This window comes from Rhinopithecus roxellana, chromosome 2, assembly GCF_007565055.1.
Source record: "Rhinopithecus roxellana isolate Shanxi Qingling chromosome 2, ASM756505v1, whole genome shotgun sequence".
NCBI classification, from domain to species: domain Eukaryota; kingdom Metazoa; phylum Chordata; class Mammalia; order Primates; family Cercopithecidae; genus Rhinopithecus; species Rhinopithecus roxellana.
The window spans coordinates 117,922,137-117,933,554 of NC_044550.1; the positions used below are offsets into that span (position 1 = coordinate 117,922,137).

Here is an 11,418-nt window from a genome sequence, read left to right on the forward strand (position 1 = left end):
GACTGAAAGAGAAGACAGATAACCTAAAATGTTCATTATCAAAACTTTAAAATCATATATTGTTTACCTAGGTACTAGAGCTGAGGAGAAGAATAGAAGAAAACAAAGATATGGTAAATTTCTCATTTAACAAAGGTAATCAATAGACACAATTTGTTTCTTGATATTTAGGGAAAAATCGACTCACAATGTTAGAAATTGACACAGTCATCTTATAATTTAAAAAATATGAAATTACAAAAATTATGAAACGAAATCTTGAATTTTACTATTTTTGTTAAAATATATCATAAAATTGAAAGAAAAAACTGGAAAAATATTAACATATATAAAACATCTTAATATGAAAAGAGTAGTTATAAATCAATCATTTCATAAAGTCTACATAGTTAATTTAAAAGGCATGTCAGAGTTATGTTTCTGCATTTAAACATTTATATATATATATACACACATACACATTAAAAGCTAAAAGAATATACAGTTCAAGGTAAATATTTGGCAATTTTGAGATGGTAAAATTCGGGGAAGTTTATTATTTCATTGACTTTTTAAACTTTCAGTAATCACTGAACAATTTACTCATTCACTCAATAAATATTTATTGAGCAATAACTATGTGCTAGGCAACAACTGAAAATTTAAAAAAAAGCATTAAAAAAAATCCTGCATGCCCAGAGCTTTTATTCTTGTAGCAGGGAATCACAAAATTAGCACGAGGGCTCGTGTGTTTAATCCCAGGCTTGGGGAGGATAAGGTTGGAGAATCACTTGAGGCTAGGAGTTCAAGTCCAGCCTGGGCAACACAGCAAGAACCTATATCTACAAAAATACAAAAATTAGCCAGGCGTGGTGCATGTACCTCTAGTCCCAGCTACTCAGGAGGCTGAGGTGTGAGGACTACGTGAGCCCAGGAAATCGAGTCTGCAGTGAGCTATGATCACGCCACTGCACTCTAGCCTGGATGACAAAGTGAGACTCTATCTTTAAAAAAAAAAAAAAAAAGGAAATCAGCAAAACGAATAATTTTATATATATACATATAAATATATATGTATATGTGTAATATATATCACAATTATCTTGAGTTTTATATATATACACACACATATATACACACACACACACATATATATACACACACACATCTCTCAAGATAATTTGTGGAATAGAGAAAAATAAAAATAATGGAGGAAAAAGGGAAAAGGAGTTCTGGACACAGAGTTCACATTGTAATTTTTTTAAAAGATGGCATAGGAAGACCTCAAAGGTGATACCGAGCAGACATTTCAAGGAAAGCAAAATATAAAGACATCCGGTGGAAAAAAGCTTGCTAAAAAGAGGGAGCACAAAAATAAAGACTCTGAGATGTATTTCTGGGAATGTCTGAGAAATCGTAACAAAAATCAATAAAAGTACCTAAAAATGTCTATTAAAAGGTCAGAGTTATACCAGGATGCAGAGATTCAAGGTAGTTTTGTTAAACTCACTTTTATACACTTCTGAATTGTGTAATTTTTCTGTAATGGAAATGTATTGCCTTTATTACTAAAAAATAAAACCCTAAAAACATGTTGTTGAAATATCAGTGTTTAAAACATAAATATACTATATGCTCAGAGCTATGCAAAAAATATGTCTTCTTATATAATCCATAGGTGCTTATTCTTTGGAAAACATCTGGAAAATGCAGAAAACTGAAAGGAATTTTTAAAAAATCATCCATTGGCCCACTAACTTGAGCTCTTTTTGTCTGAATCCGTAATTCTAAATGAGCATTATTATCATTGTGATATATAGCATCAGACATTACCAAGGATAAATAGGATTTCAAAAATCTCTTAATCAGTGTATCTCAAAGTGTGGTTCTCAAGTATTTCGCATCAGAATTAACTCAGACACTTGCTAAAAATGCAGACTTGTGAATCACATCCCAACTCTTATAAATGAGAACCTTGGAGTGGAGCTTTTCAATATCACTCTCAGACAAGTTAAATGCACAGTAAGGCTTAAGAACTACTGGCCTAGTTCAATGACTATAAAGATGAGTTGGCAGAAAAACTGCCTCTGGTATCTCCTGACTGAAATTAATCTCTTAAATGTCTAGTTTACCTTTTACATGCTTGAGTTTGCCTGAGCATTTCTGAGTTAACCTTTTACATGCTTGGCAGGCAGTGTTATCTAAGCATTCCCAATATATGTCAAATCATGTTCTTAAAAGCTTAGAAGACAAAATAGGTCACAAGTACAGTATTAGCCTACATTAAAATCCTGGATTAGGTAGCAAGCAGAGAAGAATAAGGTCATTATGGCAGTTCTAGTTTGGGCTCACAAAATGACCACTACACCAGTATGAATTCCATCTTGGTCAACAAAACACAGGAGTTATATGTAAGACCAAACACTGAACATCAGAAGAGCAAGACACTGATTCAAAGATACGGAAAGATGAATGGAGTTACCTTTATTATCTATTTCCATATACTTATTTTTATACTTTCCTCCATTTTAGCCATGAAAATGAAAATTATATGGATTTGAATCCTGGAACTAGACTTACCCAGATGCTTAGAGGATTACAGAATCTTTTGTGCTACAACATGGAAATAATTTTTGATTTGATCAAAGAAGTAATCCACCTCTACTTCAACAGGCTCATTCATATACTTTCAATGTGACCATTCTGAGAGAGTTATCCAAAGAATAATAGAAAAGGGAGAGGCCGGGCATGGTGGCTCATGCCTGTAATCCCAGCACTTTGGGAGGCCAAGGCAGGCCGAGGTCAGGAGTTCGAGACCACTCTGACCAACATGGTGAAACGCCATCTCTAATGAAAATCCAAAAATTAGCCAGGCATAATGGTGTGCGCCTGTAATCACAGGTACTCGGGAGGCTGAGGCTGGAGTATTGCTTGAATCCGGGAGGTGGAGGTTGCAGTGAGCCTAGATCGTGCCACTGAACTCCATCCAGTCTGGGCGATAGAGTGAGACTCCGTCTCAAAAAAAAAAAAAAAAAAAAAGAGAGAGAGAGAGAGAAGAAAAGGGAGAAATCACATATTTTCAAGTATAAACTGGAATTTTTGAAGTAAATATTCCATTCAGAGAACACTATGAAAGGACATAAGTAAATATTTGTCATAAAAAGATACAAGATTATTTCTTCAGTAGGGTGTGGCAAAAACGTATATTCCTATTTTTATAAATAGAATCACTGCTCATTAAAAAAAAAAAAAAAAAAGAATTGAGGAACTCTGCCATAAATTGCTATGTAATCCCCAGGACCCTCGCTCCTCTTCTAATTAACCTGGTTTGTGAGTTGGGTTTTGCATGTAGAGTTTTTGAAGCAGGATGAGCCTTCATGCTTCTCTGTCTATCAAACTTAGGATTCCCCATTTGGCAGAAAGTCACTTAATGCTGGCACATTCATGTTCTGGGAAAAGGGGTTAAAAATTATTTTGGCAAGTCAATTTGGGAAAACCAGGAAAGAAAATCAAATGGACACTTAGAAGCTTGAATATTAATAAAACAAAAACAAAAACAGGGCCAGGCACAGAACCTCATGCATGCCAGTAATCCCAGGACTCTGGTAGACCAAGTTGGGTGGATCGCTTGAGCCCAGGAGTTCCAGAGCAGCCTGGGCAACATAGTGAGATGTCTTCTCTACAAAAAGTAAAAAAAAAAAAAAAAAAAAAAATTAGCCAGGAGTGGTGGCGCGTGCCTGAAGTCCCAACTACTCGGAAGGCTGATACGGGGGGATTGATTGAGCCTGGGAGTTTGAGGCTGCAGTGAGCCATGATCGCACCACTGCACTCCAGCAAGAGACCCTGTCTCAGAAGAAAAAAGAAAAGAAAAAAGAAGTGAAAAAAATGGGAAAAAAGGGTCTACATAAAGTAACTAAACTAAAACCGTTTTCAATATATGCATAATATATTGACAGAGGCCTGAAATAAGTCTGATTTTAATTTGCTAAGTAAAGGGCTATATCACCCAAGGCAGGGCGCAGGCACAGGTCTGATAGGTTGGTAATCTACATATTAGTCTGCCTAAGTCAAATACTATGCTCTTAGCCAACATAAAATTTCCTTAAACATGAGCTAATGAATTAATTTTGAAGGTGAGATATTATGCCCAAAAAGGTACTATTGATATGTACATGCTAATGAAACATATCCACTATTATATTTTCAGGAATAAATTCATTTATTTAGTAGTTTATGGTACTTCCAAGTAAAGCTTCAGAATTAGAATAGTACATGGACATTACTAGCTCAAGAGGCAACCAAGTTGCCAAGAGACTTGGTCGCCTGTTGAGCCAGTAAAGTTTATGCACCATTCACCTGCATGGCTTAAAGTACCCTGTGGCAGTACTTCTCAAACTCCACATTGCACAAGAATCACTTGGGGCTTGTTAAAACACAGATTCCTGAGCCCCTCCCTGAGAAATTCTGATTTGGTAGGGACCTGGCCTAAAGATATGTATATCTAACAAGGTCCCAAGAGATGCTTATGCTGCTAGTCTAAGGTACACTTTGAGTAACAGTGCTATAAGTAGCATCTAGTACAAAGTGGGAGAAAGCCTAGAAAACAAACGTATTCAACCTTACAGTTGTACCTAAGGGTAACCATAATCTAGGCTTCAGATATAACTTCCAAAAGCATTTCATTTCTAATATTCTTGACATTTAATTTTAGGCGTGACGGCTACTTATGTACCATGGAGTGCATTGGGATAAGACATTTCTAAGGTAACCAGATCTCAAATCACAAATGACTTTGCAGCAAATCTTACTTTAATAAGCAAACCAATACATTATATAAGTATTGGAAAAATAATTTTTAACTAGTATTTTAAGTAAACTTTCTATATGATGAGACCAAAACACATGCATATTGTTTATTAACTACAACAATTATTTTAACCATGAGAAAATGATTTAGACTTTAATTATTTAAACTTTTGACTTAGTCACTTGAAGAAATATAATACATGAGAAAACCATGTTGGTGATCCATTCTGTAGCTCTTTAGAGAGGGAGCACAAAGCTGAGTGTCACAGTCTGAGGTTCTAAGCCAGCTTTTCCCTTACTAATTTTGCAAACATAATTGTTCAGTGTCCTCATTAACAAAATAACGGTGTTAGAGTAACTGGTCTTAAGGATCCTTCTATCATAAATTCCAAAATGACCCTTTCAAACCTGTTTACCTTAAAAATAAAATGGTGCATAACTCGTTTCATTAAAAGCCACCCATAATACTTTATCTTAAAGAATCAAACTTAATTAAATGTTAGCTATTTCTTATTAACCAACTACTCATTTTTTGAGACTCCATGTGGAGCTGTTTGTATTGGATAATGAAGGGTTTTTTTTTTTTAATAGCACATTAAACATGAGTGCTTTGTGTAATAAAAATTATTTTCTACTTTCCAATTTGAAAGTAAGTTTTTTTGTGTATGTGATATGAAATTGAACTTACTATACATTGCTGTATATGAGTCGGCCTGGGATACTGGCACATGCTTACAGCTAAAAAAAAAATGTGAAGAATCTTGAAGAAGAAGACAATAAACCTAAGCACAAGAAAAATGTTTAAGGACCTCTACCTTGAGTACTCCATCTCAGAACATCCAAACGTACAAAACAAGTATTGACTGTTATATCTTCACTGACACATGGAAATTTATTTCTCCACTTTTGCTAGAATTTATCTGAACATGACAATTATCAATTATCCTTATCATAGTAAATAACATTGTTAAATTACCTCCTGTATTATCTTCATTATAGATTTATATTACTGTCTATTTCTATGGTGCATTTTTAAAATTAGAATGTAGAATTACAGAATTTTATAAGAAGTTTACTGAACTATATATTGTAAGTACATTTAACACAATAAAAAGTAAGACTTCTATCATTATATATAAAAATTATTTTACTCAAGTAGCTGATAATGTGACATCTGGAAGGCACGTGCCAGCTGTGGCTCCAATATCAAGTTCTTTTTTTTCTTACAAAATCCAGCCTATTTGAAATGTTTGACTAGTCACTGAAGTGATACCTGTCTAGTCACTGAAATCAGATGAAAACAACCTGAACTGTGTCTTCTAAAGTGACAGCCCATGCTTTAAGCATGGGAACTTTTCAAGTCTTTCTAATTAATCATGATGGGAATTTTTCTTTCACTATACAAAGCTGATCATTTTATAGTGTTTCTACAATTTTTATTACCAAAGTTGCAAGTCCTTCGTGAACATTTTAAGTAAACTCAAATAAGAAAAATGCTTTTCTCTAGGTTTTGTTTCCTTATGGAATAGATTCTTTGGGAGAATTTCTAAAATTCTCTTCAGGTATCCACATCTAATTTCTTGCTCACAAATCTCAAGGAATAGTCTTATCAACAATGAAAGAATAATCACGATACTATTTTAACAGGATAAAAGCACAGTCTTGGATATTGAAAAGTACCCACCAAATCTTGAGTTTCATATGTTTCTGATACAAGAGAAAAGGAGCATGAATTAATAAGAAATTCCTTCCAATATCATCTTTTTTTTTTTTTTTTTTTTTGACGGAGTCTTGCTTTGTCACCCAGGCTGGCGTGCAGTGGCACAATCTCGGCTCACTACAACCTCCGCCTCCTGGATTCAAGAGATTCTCATGCCTCAGCCTCCCAAGTAGCTGGGATTACAGACGTGCGCCACCACGCCCAGCTAATTTTTGTATTTTTAACAAAGATGGGGTTTCACCATGTTGGTCAGGCTGGTCTCAAACTCCTGACCTCAGGTGAGTCACCTGCCTCAGCCTCCCAAAGTGCCAGGATTACAGATATGAGCCACCGCGCCCGGCCTATCCTCATATGATTTCTATAAATTAATATAATTTTGATGAAATCTCTGTTCCTGAAGACACACTGGAAGATACATGACTTCACTTTAATATTTCCATCTGTTCAATGGAACAGATATACAAAACGTAAAATGAGATTAATTCAGCAGTTATCAAAAGAAGCAATGATGCTTGCGTATACATAATTACCATGAATGGCTGGGTAAACTCTAAGTATTCAGTATTACAATTCAGTAATCTGATAAAGTGTTACCTTTCTTACATATGTTAGATTTCAAAGAAATTCTGGAATACAGGACGAAAATGTGAATCCTTCAAACCTGTTAGAATTACATTTTAGTCTTCATTAAAGTATTTAGGCAACAAAATTAGGTACTCTGGAGAATTTACACATTTCATTAATAGTGACAACCTAATCATTCATGTTGGACTTCTAGTATCCATTAGGGTAAAACAGTAAAACAAACAAACAGAAATCTGTTCTTAAACCTCTTCCAGTAATTAAAAAACTGCCACTGGCCCTGCCCCGCCTTTCCCAGACTGAAGGATACAAGACAGAGTCTACAGAAAACAGCAACAACAAAAGCACTCTAGCCCTAGTCTTCCCTATACTGGGAGCATTGTTTTTCTGGCCTAAATTAATTTATGGCTTTCTAATCTATGGGATTATTACGTGACTAATAAGTAACTTAAAAATATTTAGAACACCACTATTTATCATTAGAAATAAGAAGAATAAAGAATGGTAAAACTTTCAAGTAAGCATATTTAACATCTTCAGATGTCCACAGTTCTTTAAGCAGTTCTATTAATAACAACAGAAAAGAAAGTCAGAGTAATGTAAACAATAACGTTCAACCAGTTATTTTTACATAATTAAGTCTGTGGAACTCAAGAGCTTTACTTTCCATATCTGCCCTTTGAAATAGGTCATTGCTTTAAAACTTCCCAGGAACTCTAAAGCTACCATTTGTAACATTAATCTCCAAACAATCCAGTAAAGGATGTATCCCAAAATATTAATGAATTAACAACTTTTCAAAAGCACTTAATAACTACATTTAATTTTAGATCATAGGAGGGGAAAGGTTCTCAGACCACCTATCTCAGATGTCTGCCTTCAAAACAGTTAGATATAACTATATCCATTTTCTTGAACACTTAGGCCAGTGAGGCAGAATCTCAAAAGGATGTAAGAGTGCTTTCTCCAAAGAGTTTGTAATCACCACCCGCCCAGCATCGGCTACTGGCAAGCAGGGTAATGATAAGGCATAAATCTACAAATAAATTAATGCTTAAACTCTTATGGACTTCAAACTTATAAATTCTCATAAATTCATTGTCATTTATTTTCTAATTTTTACAACGCAGAAATGTTATTACAGTGCTAAGAATGGCAACTATAACCTCACATTGTTGGACTTTGGCCGTTTCGTATCCTTTTATAATGAACTTGTGTTTTTTGATAGTTTTCTCTAAAGGATATTTATGAAAGATTCAGAAATGCAGTATCTCTCTTCAAACCCTTGTTAAATATATATAGTATGTATATGTATATATTAACATGCAAAATAACTTATTTTTGATCCATGGTCGGACTTTTCATTACTTTTCATTCATATCAATTGCTTTTAATTAATACAGTAAAAAAGTCTTCTTAAATCGTTTATTCCTTTCAATCTTTGCAAGCAAAACAAGTCTGTTTTTGGAGAGGGGAGGACAGCAAAGATTCTATTTTACGATCTACTTAATACATAGTATACCTGTCTTACATCCAATACCTTTTATTTTTTTCCGGAATACATTTCCTTTTTACTCAAATCTTTCTTAGTACAACCCTACTAATAAGACCATCTTCAAAGGGTTACCGTAAATGATCTATACAGAAGTGTCTGGCCGGCGGAGGGATGAGAACAGCAATCTGGGCTCCAGACATATACTTAATAGCCATAAAAATAAAACAATGTCCCCCGAAATGTCCATAGTTTACACTGCAAAGGTAGTTTAGATACATAAATATTCGCTGTTTGCTGTGCCTTGTAAGAATCAGGTGTGTGGCTCTAAAACCAAGGGGATTATCTCATTAGGCACCATGGTGTGCAAAGTCCTGCAGGATGTACATCACCCTGGTCCGCGACCACAGGGCGGTCAGAGCCCCTCTCGCATGACGCCGCGACAGTTCAAGCATCACCCTCTTCAAGCCTGAGCTTGCCTTGGTACCTCTGCGGCCCCACCGGCTTCTTACCTGGAGGAGGAGGCGGCTGCAGCGACGGACAGAGAAAGGTGCTGAAGCCGGGCGGCGCAGCTGCTGGGCTAGCACCGCCAACGCGCGGAGCCGCCCCGCCCTCCCCGCCTGCTCGTCCCGGGCACCTGGGGGCGGGGCGGCCGGGCCCGCGGGCTCCGAGGGGCGGGGAGGCGGGCTCCGCACGCCCCAGCGCGGAGCCAGGAGGTAAGGCGCCGCCAGCCCGGCTCTCCAGGGTCTGCCCCTGATGCCCACGTGACAGCCACACTGGTCGCTGATTGGAGCACCCTGGAAGGGGAGGCGGAAGCGGCTCGTGACCCCTGGAGACTAGGCTGAGGGAGAATTGGTTACCTGGCAACAGGGAAAGTGTGCTGAAGACGCAGCTCATCCGTGCTGGAGCGAGTCTTTGGGCAGAGGGTTTGCATTGAGGCCGAAAGTGCAGGAAAACAGTGCACCGCCAGCGTTCTCACCACCTAACACATTTTATAGCGAGTCTGCACTTTCTAGGAAAATGAGTCAAATATACAGTAAGTCAGTCATCCTGTCTCCTTCTTGGGGTACCTAGAGGAGGGGCTTGAACCGTTGCCTGGAATGTGAGTGCAGAATGCTGTCTCGCCTGCACTTCATTACTGTCTGATTGGAACCAAGAAGGTCTGTGGGAGACCTCAATGGATAAGATTATTTATATTAATGTAGTTGCACGTGGTTAATGTATCTGCCTTCACAAAACTGACATTTTCCCTGTGTTATCTGGTTGAATGGAAATGCTGGGTGTTGTCATTCCTACTGGATTCTTCACATCTCTGAAATATCTTCACTACCTATGGCCTTTATCCAACACACTAGAGAGAATAAACCTCCATATACTCGAAATAAAGTGTATTTAATGACATCTATCGAGAATTAATTATACTCCACTCTAAATAGTTAATAAATGAATGGTCGACCTCAACCAGAGAAAGTCCTTGGACCTAATTCCTACCCTCCTATGCAGTAAATTTTAAAGTTCTTTTTTCCAAAGTATTCTCTGCAGAGACGACTACCTACCACAGCACTCAATATCCTATATTGTAAATTAAAATTTACTTAAATGTTGGATTTCCATATAAAGAATAAACTTGTTAAAGCTAAAATCAGTTCTTACAACTCCGTCCCCTATATTCTAACAAAGTGTCTGATGAATAGCAGGTCTTCAATAAATGCTTGATGGATAGATGGATAAAGAAAGAAAGAAATTAGCACATAATCTACCAGAGAAAGTATAAGGGCAACAGCTAAATATAACTCAATGTGTTAAGTACTAAAATAGGGTTACGTAAAAGTGCTATGAGATGATTTCAGATGAGGGAGGCAGAACTTTTTCTTCCAAGGTATTCAGGGAAACTTTTCAATACAATTAGTATTTGAGCAGGAACTTATAAATAGGTAGAATTTCACCTGATAAAAAAAAGGGGGGAAGTGTATACTATGCAGCAGGAGCAGCATTGCCAAAAGCATAAAGTGGGAAAAAATGAACGACTGATGAAACTACATTTAATGTTTTTGCCTTCTCCAGAGTTTGGAATGTGAATCCAAAGATATGAAGGAAGATGGAAATTGGCAAAAGACTGTACTAGAAAAATGAGAAAACTAGATTGGGAAAGATGAAGACTTCTATATATGGGTTAGGCTTTAACCTCTAAATCAAAGGAAGAGGTTGAAGTTTATAAAATCAGTGCTTTTTCATCAAGAAAGACACCTTGGAAACATTGGAGATACTTGGGGTGCAGGGAGATGAAGAGCATGGTCTGTTAGGAGAAAAATTCAGTAGTTCATGTGAAAAGATGCTGATGACCTGAGTTAAGACAATGAAAATAAGAATAGCAAAGAGGGAAAAATCAGAAGAAACATTTCTGTGAAAACAGACTATAGTTTTCATTTGTGACTGATATTTGCTAGGTATAGTGCTGAATAGTCAATGGTGTACATGAAGAGAAAATGTTGTTGAAGATACAATGTCTAGCTTGGTCCATCGGTTGGACGGAAAAAATCTTTTCTGTTTATTTTGCTCATAAAGGCTCCAGCTCTCCAGTTAAGAAACATAAAACTGGCCGGGCGCGGTGTTTCACGCCTGTAATCCCAGCACTTCGGAAGGCCGAGGTGGGCGGATCACCTGAGTGCAGGAGTTTGAGACCAGCCTGGCCAACATGGTGAAACCCCGTTCCTATTAAAAATACAAAAATTATCCAGGCGTGGTGGCGGGCGCCTGTAGTCCCAGCTACTTGGGAGGCTGAGGCAGGAGAATGGCGTGAACCCGGGAGGTGGAGCTTGCAGTGAGCCAAGGTTGCGCC

At 37.1% G+C, this 11,418-nt stretch overlaps 1 protein-coding gene across 1 annotated transcript in view; it reads right to left on the reverse strand.

Moving 5' to 3' along the window:
* Positions 1-9,141, reverse strand: part of WDR17 (WD repeat domain 17) — a 113,726-nt gene extending 104,585 nt beyond the window's left edge. Inside the window, exon 1 of the mRNA XM_030919050.1 lies at positions 9,092-9,141. The gene's annotated coding sequence lies outside the window, so the exon portion shown is untranslated. The remainder of the gene's footprint in view (positions 1-9,091) is intronic.
* Positions 9,142-11,418: the final 2,277 nt, after the last annotated feature.